The following is a 19608-nucleotide window of genomic DNA, read 5'->3' as shown; positions in this document are numbered from 1 at the left end:
TCCCTGTACTGTGACATCACTGTGTACATTATCTCTGTACTGTGACATTGCTGTGTACATTATCCCTGTACTGTGACATCACTGTGTACATTATCCCTGTACTGTGACATCACTGTGTACATTATCCCTGTACTGTGACATCACTGTGTACATTATCCCTGTATTGTGACATCACTGTGTACATTATCCCTCTACTGTGACATCACTGTATACATTATCCCTGTACTTTTACATTGCTGTGTACATTATCCCTGTACTGTGACATCACTGTGTACATTAACCCTGTATTGTGACATCACTGTGTACATTATCCCTCTACTGTGACATCACTGTGTACATTATCCCTGTACTGTGACATCACTGTGTACATTAACCCTGTATTGTGACATCACTGTGTACATTATCCCTCTACTGTGACATCACTGTGTACATTATCCCTGTACTGTTACATTGCTGTGTACATTATCCCTGTACTGTTACATTGCTGTGTACATTATCCCTGCACTGTTACATTGCTGTGTACATTATCCCTGTACTGTGACATCACTGTGTACATTATCCCTTTACTCTGACATCAATGTGTACATTATCCCTGTACTGTGACATCATTGTGTACATTATCCCTGTACTGTGACATCACTGTGTACATTATCCCTGTACTGTGACATCACTGTGTACATTATCCCTGTACTGTGACATCACTGTGTACATTATCCCTGTACTGTGACATCACTGTGTACATTATCCCTGTATTGTGACATCACTGTGTACATTATCCCTCTACTGTGACATCACTGTATACATTATCCCTGTACTGTTACATTGCTGTGTACATTATCCCTGTACTGTGACATCACTGTGTACATTATCCCTTTACTGTGACATCAATATGTACATTATCCCTGTATTGTGACATCACTGTGTACATTATCCCTCTACTGTGACATCACTGTATACATTATCCCTGTACTGTTACATTGCTGTGTACATTATCCCTGTACTGTGACATCACTGTGTACATTATCCCTGTACTGTGACATCACTGTGTACATTATCCCTGTATTGTGACATCACTGTGTACATTATCCCTCTACTGTGACATCACTGTGTACATTATCCCTGTATTGTGACATCACTGTGTACATTATCCCTCTACTGTGACATCACTGTGTACATTATCCCTCTACTGTGACATCACTGTATACATTATCCCTGTACTGTTACATTGATGTGTACATTATCCCTGTACTGACATCACTGTGTACATTAACCCTGTATTGTGACATCACTGTGTACATTATCCCTCTACTGTGACATCACTGTGTACATTATCCCTGTACTGTTACATTGCTGTGTACATTATCCCTGTACTGTGACATCGCTGTGTACATTAACCCTGTATTGTGACATCACTGTGTACATTATCCCTCTACTGTAACATCACTGTATACATTATCCCTGTACTGTTACATTGCTGTGTACATTATCCCTGCACTGTTACATTGCTGTGTACATTATCCCTGTACTGTGACATCACTGTGTACATTAACCCTGTACTGTGACATCACTGTGTACATTATCCCTGTACTGTGACATCACGGTGTACATTGTCCCTTTACTCTGACATCAATGTGTACATTATCCCTGTATTGTGACATGACTGTGTATATTATCCCTCTACTGTGACATTGCTGTGTACATTATCCCTGTACTGTGACATCACTGTGTACATTATCTCTGTACTGTTACATTGCTGTGTACATTATCCCTTTACTGTGACATCAATATGTACATTATCCCTGTATTGTGACATCACTGTGTACATTATCCCTGTACTGTGACATCACTGTGTATATTATCCCTGTATTGTGACATCACTGTGTACATTATCCCTCTACTGTGACATCACTGTGTACATTATCCCTGTACTGTGACATCACTGTGTACATTATCCCTGTATTGTGACATCACTGTGTACATTATCCCTCTACTGTGACATCACTGTGTACATTATCCCTGTACTGTGACATCATTGTGTACATTATCCCTGTATTGTGACATCACTGTGTACATTATCCCTCTACTGTGACATCACTGTATACATTATCCCTGTACTGTTACATTGATGTGTACATTATCCCTGTACTGACATCACTGTGTACATTAACCCTGTATTGTGACATCACTGTGTACATTATCCCTCTACTGTGACATCACTGTGTACATTATCCCTGTACTGTTACATTGCTGTGTACATTATCCCTGTACTGTGACATCCCTGTGTACATTAACCCTGTATTGTGACATCACTGTGTACATTATCCCTCTACTGTAACATCACTGTATACATTATCCCTGTACTGTTACATTGCTGTGTACATTATCCCTGCACTGTTACATTGCTGTGTACATTATCCCTGTACTGTGACATCACTGTGTACATTAACCCTGTACTGTGACATCACTGTGTACATTATCCCTTTACTCTGACATCAATGTGTACATTATCCCTGTACTGTGACATCATTGTGTACATTATCCCTGTACTGTGACATCACTGTGTACATTATCCCTGTACTGTGACATCACTGTGTACATTATCCCTGTACTGTGACATCACTGTGTACATTATCCCTGTACTGTGACATCACTGTGTACATTAACCCTGTATTGTGACATCACTGTGTACATTATCCCTCTACTGTGACATCACTGTGTACATTATCCCTGTACTGTTACATTGCTGTGTACATTATCCCTGTACTGTGACATCCCTGTGTACATTAACCCTGTATTGTGACATCACTGTGTACATTATCCCTCTACTGTAACATCACTGTATACATTATCCCTGTACTGTTACATTGCTGTGTACATTATCCCTGCACTGTTACATTGCTGTGTACATTATCCCTGTACTGTGACATCACTGTGTACATTAACCCTGTACTGTGACATCACTGTGTACATTATCCCTGTACTGTGACATCACGGTGTACATTGTCCCTTTACTCTGACATCAATGTGTACATTATCCCTGTATTGTGACATGACTGTGTATATTATCCCTCTACTGTGACATTGCTGTGTACATTATCCCTGTACTGTGACATCACTGTGTACATTATCTCTGTACTGTGACATTGCTGTGTACATTATCCCTGTACTGTGACATCACTGTGTACATTATCCCTGTACTGTGACATCACTGTGTACATTATCCCTGTACTGTGACATCACTGTGTACATTATCCCTGTATTGTGACATCACTGTGTACATTATCCCTCTACTGTGACATCACTGTATACATTATCCCTGTACTGTTACATTGCTGTGTACATTATCCCTGTACTGTGACATCACTGTGTACATTAACCCTGTATTGTGACATCACTGTGTACATTATCCCTCTACTGTGACATCACTGTGTACATTATCCCTGTACTGTGACATCACTGTGTACATTAACCCTGTATTGTGACATCACTGTGTACATTATCCCTCTACTGTGACATCACTGTGTACATTATCCCTGTACTGTTACATTGCTGTGTACATTATCCCTGTACTGTTACATTGCTGTGTACATTATCCCTGCACTGTTACATCGCTGTGTACATTATCCCTGTACTGTGACATCACTGTGTACATTATCCCTTTACTCTGACATCAATGTGTACATTATCCCTGTACTGTGACATCATTGTGTACATTATCCCTGTACTGTGACATCACTGTGTACATTATCCCTGTACTGTGACATCACTGTGTACATTATCCCTGTACTGTGACATCACTGTGTACATTATCCCTGTACTGTGACATCACTGTGTACATTATCCCTGTATTGTGACATCACTGTGTACATTATCCCTCTACTGTGACATCACTGTATACATTATCCCTGTACTGTTACATTGCTGTGTACATTATCCCTGTACTGTGACATCACTGTGTACATTATCCCTTTACTGTGACATCAATATGTACATTATCCCTGTATTGTGACATCACTGTGTACATTATTCCTCTACTGTGACATCACTGTATACATTATCCCTGTACTGTTACATTGCTGTGTACATTATCCCTGTACTGTGACATCACTGTGTACATTATCCCTGTACTGTGACATCACTGTGTACATTATCCCTGTATTGTGACATCACTGTGTACATTATCCCTCTACTGTGACATCACTGTGTACATTATCCCTGTATTGTGACATCACTGTGTACATTATCCCTCTACTGTGACATCACTGTGTACATTATCCCTCTACTGTGACATCACTGTATACATTATCCCTGTACTGTTACATTGATGTGTACATTATCCCTGTACTGACATCACTGTGTACATTAACCCTGTATTGTGACATCACTGTGTACATTATCCCTCTACTGTGACATCACTGTGTACATTATCCCTGTACTGTTACATTGCTGTGTACATTATCCCTGTACTGTGACATCCCTGTGTACATTAACCCTGTATTGTGACATCACTGTGTACATTATCCCTCTACTGTAACATCACTGTATACATTATCCCTGCACTGTTACATTGCTGTGTACATTATCCCTGTACTGTGACATCACTGTGTACATTAACCCTGTACTGTGACATCACTGTGTACATTATCCCTGTACTGTGACATCACGGTGTACATTGTCCCTTTACTCTGACATCAATGTGTACATTATCCCTGTATTGTGACATGACTGTGTATATTATCCCTCTACTGTGACATTGCTGTGTACATTATCCCTGTACTGTGACATCACTGTGTACATTATCTCTGTACTGTGACATCGCTGTGTACATTATCCCTGTACTGTGACATCACTGTGTACATTATCCCTGTATTGTGACATCACTGTGTACATTATCCCTCTACTGTGACATCACTGTGTACATTATCCCTGTACTGTGACATCATTGTGTACATTATCCCTGTATTGTGACATCACTGTGTACATTATCCCTCTACTGTGACATCACTGTATACATTATCCCTGTACTGTTACATTGATGTGTACATTATCCCTGTACTGACATCACTGTGTACATTAACCCTGTATTGTGACATCACTGTGTACATTATCCCTCTACTGTGACATCACTGTGTACATTATCCCTGTACTGTTACATTGCTGTGTACATTATCCCTGTACTGTGACATCCCTGTGTACATTAACCCTGTATTGTGACATCACTGTGTACATTATCCCTCTACTGTAACATCACTGTATACATTATCCCTGTACTGTTACATTGCTGTGTACATTATCCCTGCACTGTTACATTGCTGTGTACATTATCCCTGTACTGTGACATCACTGTGTACATTAACCCTGTACTGTGACATCACTGTGTACATTATCCCTTTACTCTGACATCAATGTGTACATTATCCCTGTACTGTGACATCATTGTGTACATTATCCCTGTACTGTGACATCACTGTGTACATTATCCCTGTACTGTGACATCACTGTGTACATTATCCCTGTACTGTGACATCACTGTGTACATTATCCCTGTACTGTGACATCACTGTGTACATTATCCCTGTACTGTGACATCACTGTGTACATTAACCCTGTATTGTGACATCACTGTGTACATTATCCCTCTACTGTGACATCACTGTGTACATTATCCCTGTACTGTTACATTGCTGTGTACATTATCCCTGTACTGTGACATCCCTGTGTACATTAACCCTGTATTGTGACATCACTGTGTACATTATCCCTCTACTGTAACATCACTGTATACATTATCCCTGTACTGTTACATTGCTGTGTACATTATCCCTGCACTGTTACATTGCTGTGTACATTATCCCTGTACTGTGACATCACTGTGTACATTAACCCTGTACTGTGACATCACTGTGTACATTATCCCTGTACTGTGACATCACGGTGTACATTGTCCCTTTACTCTGACATCAATGTGTACATTATCCCTGTATTGTGACATGACTGTGTATATTATCCCTCTACTGTGACATTGCTGTGTACATTATCCCTGTACTGTGACATCACTGTGTACATTATCTCTGTACTGTGACATTGCTGTGTACATTATCCCTGTACTGTGACATCACTGTGTACATTATCCCTGTACTGTGACATCACTGTGTACATTATCCCTGTACTGTGACATCACTGTGTACATTATCCCTGTATTGTGACATCACTGTGTACATTATCCCTCTACTGTGACATCACTGTATACATTATCCCTGTACTGTTACATTGCTGTGTACATTATCCCTGTACTGTGACATCACTGTGTACATTAACCCTGTATTGTGACATCACTGTGTACATTATCCCTCTACTGTGACATCACTGTGTACATTATCCCTGTACTGTGACATCACTGTGTACATTAACCCTGTATTGTGACATCACTGTGTACATTATCCCTCTACTGTGACATCACTGTGTACATTATCCCTGTACTGTTACATTGCTGTGTACATTATCCCTGTACTGTTACATTGCTGTGTACATTATCCCTGCACTGTTACATCGCTGTGTACATTATCCCTGTACTGTGACATCACTGTGTACATTATCCCTTTACTCTGACATCAATGTGTACATTATCCCTGTACTGTGACATCATTGTGTACATTATCCCTGTACTGTGACATCACTGTGTACATTATCCCTGTACTGTGACATCACTGTGTACATTATCCCTGTACTGTGACATCACTGTGTACATTATCCCTGTACTGTGACATCACTGTGTACATTATCCCTGTATTGTGACATCACTGTGTACATTATCCCTCTACTGTGACATCACTGTATACATTATCCCTGTACTGTTACATTGCTGTGTACATTATCCCTGTACTGTGACATCACTGTGTACATTATCCCTTTACTGTGACATCAATATGTACATTATCCCTGTATTGTGACATCACTGTGTACATTATCCCTCTACTGTGACATCACTGTATACATTATCCCTGTACTGTTACATTGCTGTGTACATTATCCCTGTACTGTGACATCACTGTGTACATTATCCCTGTACTGTGACATCACTGTGTACATTATCCCTGTATTGTGACATCACTGTGTACATTATCCCTCTACTGTGACATCACTGTGTACATTATCCCTGTATTGTGACATCACTGTGTACATTATCCCTCTACTGTGACATCACTGTGTACATTATCCCTCTACTGTGACATCACTGTATACATTATCCCTGTACTGTTACATTGATGTGTACATTATCCCTGTACTGACATCACTGTGTACATTAACCCTGTATTGTGACATCACTGTGTACATTATCCCTCTACTGTGACATCACTGTGTACATTATCCCTGTACTGTTACATTGCTGTGTACATTATCCCTGTACTGTGACATCCCTGTGTACATTAACCCTGTATTGTGACATCACTGTGTACATTATCCCTCTACTGTAACATCACTGTATACATTATCCCTGCACTGTTACATTGCTGTGTACATTATCCCTGTACTGTGACATCACTGTGTACATTAACCCTGTACTGTGACATCACTGTGTACATTATCCCTGTACTGTGACATCACGGTGTACATTGTCCCTTTACTCTGACATCAATGTGTACATTATCCCTGTATTGTGACATGACTGTGTATATTATCCCTCTACTGTGACATTGCTGTGTACATTATCCCTGTACTGTGACATCACTGTGTACATTATCTCTGTACTGTGACATCGCTGTGTACATTATCCCTGTACTGTGACATCACTGTGTACATTATCCCTGTACTGTTACATTGCTGTGTACATTATCCCTGTACTGTGACATCACTGTGTACATTAACCCTGTACTGTGACATCACTGTGTACATTATCCCTTTACTCTGACATCAATGTGTACATTATCCCTGTACTGTGACATCATTGTGTACATTATCCCTGTACTGTGACATCACTGTGTACATTATCCCTGTACTGTGACATCACTGTGTACATTATCCCTGTACTGTGACATCACTGTGTACATTATCCCTGTACTGTGACATCACTGTGTACATTATCCCTGTATTGTGACATCACTGTGTACATTATCCCTCTACTGTGACATCACTGTATACATTATCCCTGTACTGTTACATTGCTGTGTACATTATCCCTGTACTGTGACATCACTGTGTACATTAACCCTGTATTGTGACATCACTGTGTACATTATCCCTCTACTGTGACATCACTGTGTACATTATCCCTGTACTGTTACATTGCTGTGTACATTATCCCTGTACTGTGACATCCCTGTGTACATTAACCCTGTATTGTGACATCACTGTGTACATTATCCCTCTACTGTAACATCACTGTATACATTATCCCTGTACTGTTTGTTAAATATTATATATTTACAATATTCTCTAGCAGACATGGGGTTAACACTCTACTGACATCATAGTCTTATATTTTGGGTGCATGGGTGCGGTTAGAGTAGACCATTTTAGAAATCTCCTTACATAGCTACAAGATGGAAGGTAACACCCACTCTCATGAATATAAATGAGTAAGAAATACACATGTCTGGGTCTGTCTTTGGGAAGACCAGGGGAAGACCAGGAGGTCTGTCTTTGGGAACACCAGGGTGGGTGGTCCAGGCAGATGGACATCCATGGACGTCGTAACCAGCCCAAGTCCACCAACCAGATGACAAGCATGAACCAAGCTGTAACTACAAGATATCCAGATGATTTAACTTCTCTGAAGATGTAAGCTATTGACAATTGACTGATATTTGTGTTATTTGGACATTTTCCCTGTTCCTGTGTTTTCCTTCAAGATATTAATAAACCTCTACACTGATTTATAACAAGCTGACTTCTTCCTATCGTGGACAAGGCCAGGTCCGGATATTTAACAGTGGACACAAGTCTCACCAGCGAATACAAGATATTTAACAGTGGCGAGCCAGCACGGTCGTTTTTTTTCCTGTTTTTCTCGTTCCGTTCACTTGCAATTAAGGGGGAAGAGAGGTGTATTTTGCAAGTTGTATGAATTGCAAGATTCAGGAAGACTTCGAAAAGAAACCTATATTGGTGAGATACAGATGACTGTTGCACGTGTTATATGATACGGAAGCCTGTGTGAGGAAAGCCTGTGAGGAAATACAGAAGGACCACAAGTGCCAGACGTACTGAGACGTTCTGATGACAGGGACCAACTGTTCCAAGGACAAGCTAAAGGTGAAGCTTTCCACAGTGGTGAGTAAAGATTTTACTTTTAAAGTATGGAAAAATTAGAGTCATTGTCTAAAAAGTGTAACTTTGAGTATAAAGTTTTGTCTAGTGACAATTTAGCGAGTATATGGCAAGATTTGTATACACAATGTGAGCAGGCAAATTCTAAGATTGAAAATAGAATTTGTTCTACAAAAGAGAAGCAGGTATTTAGGAATATTGCTTCTTTGGTAAAGATTTTTAATGACATGGTAACAGAAAAGAAATTAAGTAATAGTATGCATAAATCTGTTCAGACAGATGAGAAATCTCAATATGTTGATAAAGAGCACCATGTGGCAGTAATGGCCATAGATGGTGAGGAACAAATGATACAAGAAACTAAATTGAAATTAAAATCTCAGGAATATTTGATGAATCTGAGTAAACCCATTCCCACATATGATGTAAAGATCCATGTGTGTAGAAACTCAGAAATTTTTGAAAGCCATGCAGAGAAATTTGATCTAAATATTGAACAGAGAAATAAACTGTTTAAATTATGGCTTCCTATTGATTTTACAGAACGTTTGTCTGCAAAAATGTCTTATGATAATGAGTCAGATGAATGGTTAAAAGACAGTGATGTGGAGAGATTAAAGAAATTAATCTGGTGCACTAGAGGTGACAGCATGCCAACATCTGACATACTGAATGAGATAAAGATTGGCAGAAAAGAATGTACATATGCATTCATGTCTAAATTTGAGAGAACATACAAAACTGTCATTCAAAAGGTGAACTCTTCATCTATGGTGAAAAGTTTTGTTAAAAAGTTCAAATTTTTGGATGCAGTCACCCTTGCCAGTGCCTCAGATAAGAAGACTTTATTTGAAGCTGCTAGTTTATTGGACATGGCCAGAAGACATCAGAAACATATGTCAAATGTAAATCGAGTATGTCCAAAGCAAAAAGCAAAGCCTATTAAGAGACATCTGTCAAATCATGTTAAAGTGTCCCCTATTTATAGGAGGGAAAGTGACAAAATCTATGAGAAACGTAGGAAATTACATGTTGCATATAAACCATATGCCATGCAAGAAAATCCACAAATTGAAATTCCATTATTAACTGAAATTAAAGAATTGCAGCCAGCCAAATCTATTGAGTATCTGCAAAAGAATGTATCTGGGAATGTACCAGTTGTTTCCAAAATGTCAGATCTTCCCAGTAACCAAGAGGAATTTGAGCTACCTAATATTTTTAGGAAAAGGGCAAGCTTGGCATTCTCTAATGACCTGGTGGAGTTATTGTGGGATGTGATTGACAGGAAGGTCAGGGGTCGAGTTTAAAAGTATCTCTGAAGGAATGACTGTCTATTGAGTATTTACTTATGTACTATTTGGCTATGTAAAGAGAAATCCCTTTTATATGAGGAGAAGTCCAATGATCAGGTATAATCCACATGATTATGTGATAATGTTTGTAAAATAATCCTAATTATGCTATTGTGAATAATACTATGGATCATATTATTATATATATACACACACATATAGGAGAAGAGCCTGATGTGTGGTGACAGATTTTTGTCATAGTCCACTCTCTGGATGCAGAGAGAGGAGGAACATGTTATGTACATTATATGAATATGATCAAATAGTACTAGGGATCCATAAAGTTATTAAATTTTCCATTGGTTAAAATCATTATTGTATTAATTTGGTTTTTGCTAAAGTTTATCTATTTTTTCTCATCAGATATAGATATATGGAAAAATGGATCAGTTCAATCAGTGATGTCCATTCATTCATCATTCTTTCCTTATAGCCAAAATAATACATGGAGTGTCTAACTATTAATGAGTAAACTAATTTCACATGGTGTGACTAATAACAATGCATGATAAAGTGATAGAAGTTCTAACTTACCTCAAGCATGTTTTTCAATAGTTTCATGTAAAGTCCATGTTTTTAGGATTTTCAAGTTATAATCCATTATGTATGAAGGCATGCAACTAGGCATGGAGCTCTTACTTACTGTGAGAATAAGTGTTCGTTCATGTGGTCAGTTGATTGACAGCAACACACTGTGACCTGTGACCCTGATGGGCTGGTCAGTATAAGTGTTATGTGTGTTATGTGTCCACTGGTGTATACTACAGATCTGTGACATCACAAATAGGCCTAAGGAAATCAGGATGCATCCAACAAGGAAAAAAGGAAAATATATCCAACAAAGAGACGTCTATTTTCTTTCTATTTTCTATTTCTTTCTATTTTCTATTTCTATTTTCTTTTTCTTCTACTTTCTATTTTTTATCTTATATGATCCTCTATATTAAATTGGGTAATCAGCAAATATATGAGAAATCCATCAAAAGGAATTTCAGGTTTATACCTACAGGAAAACCAAGTGTTCAAGTCACATGAGCTGAGGAAAAGGTGACAGATGCAGTAGGGTGAAGGTTATTTTAGTTTGTGAACATTTTGTAGCAAAAGAAGAAGCTTTTGACTAAGATATAGATAGCTCTTCAATATATTTGTTCAAACCTGACAAATAAAGGTTTATTGGGGTAATTGGATCATGGGATAATAAATATATTAGGTATGGTGGAAAAATCTAGTTAGCTATAGCCAGTATTGCAGTATTGATTTATTGTATTATTATTCATTATGTATTCTTACATGTACACACACACTTGCATACACTTACACACATCAACATCTACAAACATTGGGAAAACAAACATTGGGAAAACAAACATTGGGAAAACATAAGTGTCTTATATGCAAATAAGATAAGCTAATCATCTTCATGAAAGGAGAAGCATAATATCATCAAAGGATATGGGATATCAAGAGAGATAGTCTCTGGTTTATTCTTCAAACTTCTGATTATAGGATGTGACATATTTTGAAAAGTTTATGTTTATATACTTATTTCATATATATGGTATTCACATACAGCCAGTACACAAGAATATATACAGTTAAGTTAAAGACAGTCAAGTATGTTAAGTCTTGTCTCTATTCTTGGTATTGGAGGTATCTGAAAGGTTAAAAAAGGACACAGGAGTCTGTGAAGAGACGAGGTGTTAAGAGGAAACTTTAGTCACATAAGTTTTTATGAATAAAGGGTTAATATTGTGTCTCAGATAAGGAACACAATGATAATTAATAAAGTAATGTTCAAAATAAAATTATTTCTTATTAAAAAGGATAATAAAGTGATTAAACTTTAGAAAATGTATGATAAGTATGATAACACAATCATATAGGAACATATGTTTAGTATAATTGGTGAAAAGTTCTAACTAAAGAATAAATATTGTGATTGTCTATAGAATGGTAATTAATAATCACATTATATTTCAAAGTCGTGTTGCAATTTGTCATCACAAGTAATGTATTACACATATATATTCATACATATAGATATAAAGATATATATGTTGATATATGATGTTTATATAGATTATTGTATCCAAAGTACTATTATCTGATAGTTTGATAAATGTATTGAATATCAATATTTTAATAAGTCAAATATAAATATTGATACAATGTAAAGAGAAGTCTGATCTATAAATGAATGATATGGTACACTGTGATATTATAGTTTAGTTAATTGCCTAGTTTGGCTTAGCTATTAGGGAAAGAAAACTTATCTTCAATCAAGTCCAAGATTATGAGAAAGTTTGATATCAAATGTTAATAAAAAGACTTTAACAGTTACAAGAAGAAGATGTGCAGGAAAAGATAACCTGAAGGTATGATGCTATATGCTTAAGCTTATGCCAAGGACTGTGTTTAAAAATTATTACTGGAGGTTGGAACCTTTGATCAGCTGATGATTGGACAAATATAAAGACGTCCTCATCAATGTTTGGTGGAATCTTCTCTATTTCAAGACTTCAAGTTGTTTGGTGAGCAAAAGGGTTGTGAATGATAAAACCCGAACACAGATATTGTGTATCCAAGAGACTGAGATTCCAGGACTGAACCTTACTGACAAGCAGCAGGGATGATGTCAGAATTCACACTTGCCTTGCTTTTGCAGTATTGCTCCAGAAGTGTCACATGATTCTACAGTGACAGGTGGTCAAGGGAATTACCAAAGGAAACTCCTCTACAGTCTATGTCTTGGTAAAGTGAAACATAACATATGGACTTTGCTGTTATATCAATATCTTCACAATATGAACTTTAATGGACAATGTTATAATATCTGCACAACACGGAGGAAATCTAAAGGACTTTAAGTCAAGAACTACATTTGTGGTAATAAGCCTTCTATTATGACGGAAGAAGAGATGACCAGAAGACCAGACGATGAAAGAAGAGCCTTCATCAGGTGTAGGTTAGATAGTGGATCAAATTGTTTCCATCTTTGATCACAGTTTACCATAACATACCATAACGTTTACTAATGTCAAAATGTATCGCAAATTGATGAAATTATTATATGGACAATTAATGAAAATTAAGTTCCAGTATTCAGCAAAGAAGAAAGAAGATATAATCTAATTGAATGAATATTGTTGTATGGTATATCTTGAGAGTTCAAACAGATATTTCACTCTCAAAAGGGGGAAATGTTAAATATTATATATTTACAATATTCTCTAGCAGACATGGGGTTAACACTCTACTGACATCATAGTCTTATATTTTGGGTGCATGGGTGCGGTTAGAGTAGACCATTTTAGAAATCTCCTTACATAGCTACAAGATGGAAGGTAACACCCACTCTCATGAATATAAATGAGTAAGAAATACACATGTCTGGGTCTGTCTTTGGGAAGACCAGGGGAAGACCAGGAGGTCTGTCTTTGGGAACACCAGGGTGGGTGGTCCAGGCAGATGGACATCCATGGACGTCGTAACCAGCCCAAGTCCACCAACCAGATGACAAGCATGAACCAAGCTGTAACTACAAGATATCCAGATGATTTAACTTCTCTGAAGATGTAAGCTATTGACAATTGACTGATATTTGTGTTATTTGGACATTTTCCCTGTTCCTGTGTTTTCCTTCAAGATATTAATAAACCTCTACACTGATTTATAACAAGCTGACTTCTTCCTATCGTGGACAAGGCCAGGTCCGGATATTTAACAGTGGACACAAGTCTCACCAGCGAATACAAGATATTTAACACTGTTACATTGCTGTGTACATTATCCCTGCACTGTTACATTGCTGTGTACATTATCCCTGTACTGTGACATCACTGTGTACATTAACCCTGTACTGTGACATCACTGTGTACATTATCCCTGTACTGTGACATCACGGTGTACATTGTCCCTTTACTCTGACATCAATGTGTACATTATCCCTGTATTGTGACATGACTGTGTATATTATCCCTCTACTGTGACATTGCTGTGTACATTATCCCTGTACTGTGACATCACTGTGTACATTATCTCTGTACTGTGACATTGCTGTGTACATTATCCCTGTACTGTGACATCACTGTGTACATTATCCCTGTACTGTGACATCACTGTGTACATTATCCCTGTACTGTGACATCACTGTGTACATTATCCCTGTACTGTGACATCACTGTGTACATTATCTCTGTATTGTGACATCACTGTGTACATTATCCCTCTACTGTGACATCACTGTATACATTATCCCTGTACTGTTACATTGCTGTGTACATTATCCCTGTACTGTGACATCACTGTGTACATTAACCCTGTATTGTGACATCACTGTGTACATTATCCCTCTACTGTGACATCACTGTGTACATTATCCCTGTACTGTTACATTGCTGTGTACATTATCCCTGTACTGTGACATCCCTGTGTACATTAACCCTGTATTGTGACATCACTGTGTACATTATCCCTCTACTGTAACATCACTGTATACATTATCCCTGTACTGTTACATTGCTGTGTACATTATCCCTGCACTGTTACATTGCTGTGTACATTATCCCTGTACTGTGACATCACTGTGTACATTATCCCTTTACTCTGACATCAATGTGTACATTATCCCTGTACTGTGACATCATTGTGTACATTATCCCTGTACTGTGACATCACTGTGTACATTATCCCTGTACTGTGACATCACTGTGTACATTATCCCTGTACTGTGACATCACTGTGTACATTATCCCTGTACTGTGACATCACTGTGTACATTATCCCTGTATTGTGACATCACTGTGTACATTATCCCTCTACTGTGACATCACTGTATACATTATCCCTGTACTGTTACATTGCTGTGTACATTATCCCTGTACTGTGACATCACTGTGTACATTAACCCTGTATTGTGACATCACTGTGTACATTATCCCTCTACTGTGACATCACTGTGTACATTATCCCTGTACTGTGACATCACTGTGTACATTATCCCTGTACTGTGACATCCCTGTGTACATTAACCCTGTATTGTGACATCACTGTGTACATTATCCCTCTACTGTAACATCACTGTATACATTATCTCTGTACTGTTACATCACTGTGTACATTATCCCTGTACTGTGACATCACTGTGTACATTAACCCTGTACTGTGACATCACTGTGTACATTATCCCTTTACTCTGACATCAATGTGTACATTATCCCTGTACTATGACATCATTGTGTACATTATCCCTGTACTGTGACATCACTGTGTACATTATGCCTGTACTGTGACATCACTGTGTACATTATCCCTGTATTCTGACATCACTGTGTACATTATCCCTTTACTCTGACATCAATGTGTACATTATCCCTGTACTATGACATCAATGTGTACATTATCCCTGTACTATGACATCATTGTGTACATTATCCCTGTACTATGACATCAATGTGTACATTATCCCTGTACTATGACATCATTGTGTACATTATCCCTGTACTGTGACATCACTGTGTACATTATCCCTGTACTGTGACATCACTATGTGCATTATTCCTGTACTGTGACATCACTGTGTACATTATCTCTGTACTGTGACATCACTATGTGCATTATTCCTGTACTGTGACATCACTGTGTACATTATCTCTGTACTGTGACATCACTATGTGCATTATTCCTGTACTTTGACATCACTGTGTACATTATCTCTCTACTGTGACATCACTATGTGCATTATTCCTGTACTGTGACATCACTGTGTACATTATCCCTGTACTGTGACATCACTGTGTACATTATCCCTGTACTGTGACATCACTGTGTACATTATCTCTGTACTGTGACATCACTGTGTACATTATCCCTGTACTGTGACATCACTGTGTACATTATCCCTGTATTGTGACATCACTGTGTACATTATCCCTCTACTGTGACATCACTGTATACATTATCCCTGTACTGTTACATTGCTGTGTACATTATCCCTGTACTGTGACATCACTGTGTACATTAACCCTGTATTGTGACATCACTGTGTACATTATCCCTCTACTGTGACATCACTGTGTACATTATCCCTGTACTGTTACATTGCTGTGTACATTATCCCTGTACTGTGACATCCCTGTGTACATTAACCCTGTATTGTGACATCACTGTGTACATTATCCCTCTACTGTAACATCACTGTATACATTATCCCTGTACTGTTACATTGCTGTGTACATTATCCCTGCACTGTTACATCGCTGTGTACATTATCCCTGTACTGTGACATCACTGTGTACATTAACCCTGTACTGTGACATCACTGTGTACATTATCCCTTTACTCTGACATCAATGTGTACATTATCCCTGTACTGTGACATCATTGTGTACATTATCCCTGTACTGTGACATCACTGTGTACATTATCCCTGTACTGTGACATCACTGTGTACATTATCCCTGTACTGTGACATCACTGTGTACATTATCCCTGTACTGTGACATCACTGTGTACATTATCCCTGTATTGTGACATCACTGTGTACATTATCCCTCTACTGTGACATCACTGTATACATTATCCCTGTACTGTTACATTGCTGTGTACATTATCCCTGTACTGTGACATCACTGTGTACATTAACCCTGTATTGTGACATCACTGTGTACATTATCCCTCTACTGTGACATCACTGTGTACATTATCCCTGTACTGTTACATTGCTGTGTACATTATCCCTGTACTGTGACATCCCTGTGTACATTAACCCTGTATTGTGACATCACTGTGTACATTATCCCTCTACTGTAACATCACTGTATACATTATCCCTGTACTGTTACATTGCTGTGTACATTATCCCTGCACTGTTACATTGCTGTGTACATTATCCCTGTACTGTGACATCACTGTGTACATTAACCCTGTACTGTGACATCACTGTGTACATTATCCCTGTACTGTGACATCACGGTGTACATTGTCCCTTTACTCTGACATCAATGTGTACATTATCCCTGTATTGTGACATGACTGTGTATATTATCCCTCTACTGTGACATTGCTGTGTACATTATCCCTGTACTGTGACATCACTGTGTACATTATCTCTGTACTGTGACATTGCTGTGTACATTATCCCTGTACTGTGACATCACTGTGTACATTATCCCTGTACTGTGACATCACTGTGTACATTATCCCTGTACTGTGACATCACTGTGTACATTATCCCTGTACTGTGACATCACTGTGTACATTATCTCTGTATTGTGACATCACTGTGTACATTATCCCTCTACTGTGACATCACTGTATACATTATCCCTGTACTGTTACATTGCTGTGTACATTATCCCTGTACTGTGACATCACTGTGTACATTAACCCTGTATTGTGACATCACTGTGTACATTATCCCTCTACTGTGACATCACTGTGTACATTATCCCTGTACTGTTACATTGCTGTGTACATTATCCCTGTACTGTGACATCCCTGTGTACATTAACCCTGTATTGTGACATCACTGTGTACATTATCCCTCTACTGTAACATCACTGTATACATTATCCCTGTACTGTTACATTGCTGTGTACATTATCCCTGCACTGTTACATTGCTGTGTACATTATCCCTGTACTGTGACATCACTGTGTACATTAACCCTGTACTGTGACATCACTGTGTACATTATCCCTGTACTGTGACATCACGGTGTACATTGTCCCTTTACTCTGACATCAATGTGTACATTATCCCTGTATTGTGACATGACTGTGTATATTATCCCTCTACTGTGACATTGCTGTGTACATTATCCCTGTACTGTGACATCACTGTGTACATTATCTCTGTACTGTGACATTGCTGTGTACATTATCCCTGTACTGTGACATCACTGTGTACATTATCCCTGTACTGTGACATCACTGTGTACATTATCCCTGTACTGTGACATCACTGTGTACATTATCCCTGTACTGTGACATCACTGTGTACATTATCTCTGTATTGTGACATCACTGTGTACATTATCCCTCTACTGTGACATCACTGTATACATTATCTCTGTACTGTTACATTGCTGTGTACATTATCCCTGTACTGTGACATCACTGTGTACATTAACCCTGTATTGTGACATCACTGTGTACATTATCCCTCTACTGTTACATCACTGTGTACATTATCCCTGTACTGTTACATTGCTGTGTACATTATCCCTGTACTGTGACATCCCTGTGTACATTAACCCTGTATTGTGACATCACTGTGTACATTATCCCTCTACTGTAACATCACTGTATACATTATCCCTGTACTGTTACATTGCTGTGTACATTATCCCTGCACTGTTACATTGCTGTGTACATTATCCCTGTACTGTGACATCACTGTGTACATTATCCCTTTACTCTGACATCAATGTGTACATTATCCCTGTACTGTGACATCATTGTGTACATTATCCCTGTACTGTGACATCACTGTGTACATTATCCCTGTACTGTGACATCACTGTGTACATTATCCCTGTACTGTGACATCACTGTGTACATTATCCCTGTACTGTGACATCACTGTGTACATTATCCCTGTATTGTGACATCACTGTGTACATTATCCCTCTACTGTGACATGACTGTATACATTATCCCTGTACTGTTACATTGCTGTGTACATTATCCCTGTACTGTGACATCACTGTGTACATTAACCCTGTATTGTGACATCACTGTGTACATTATCCCTCTACTGTGACATCACTGTGTACATTATCCCTGTACTGTTACATTGCTGTGTACATTATCCCTGTACTGTGACATCCCTGTGTACATTAACCCTGTATTGTGACATCACTGTGTACATTATCCCTCTACTGTAACATCACTGTATACATTATCTCTGTACTGTTACATCACTGTGTACATTATCCCTGTACTGTGACATCACTGTGTACATTAACCCTGTACTGTGACATCAC

Source organism: Leptodactylus fuscus, chromosome 4 (assembly GCF_031893055.1).
Source record: "Leptodactylus fuscus isolate aLepFus1 chromosome 4, aLepFus1.hap2, whole genome shotgun sequence".
NCBI classification, from domain to species: domain Eukaryota; kingdom Metazoa; phylum Chordata; class Amphibia; order Anura; family Leptodactylidae; genus Leptodactylus; species Leptodactylus fuscus.
This window is presented reverse-complemented; position numbering follows the sequence as displayed.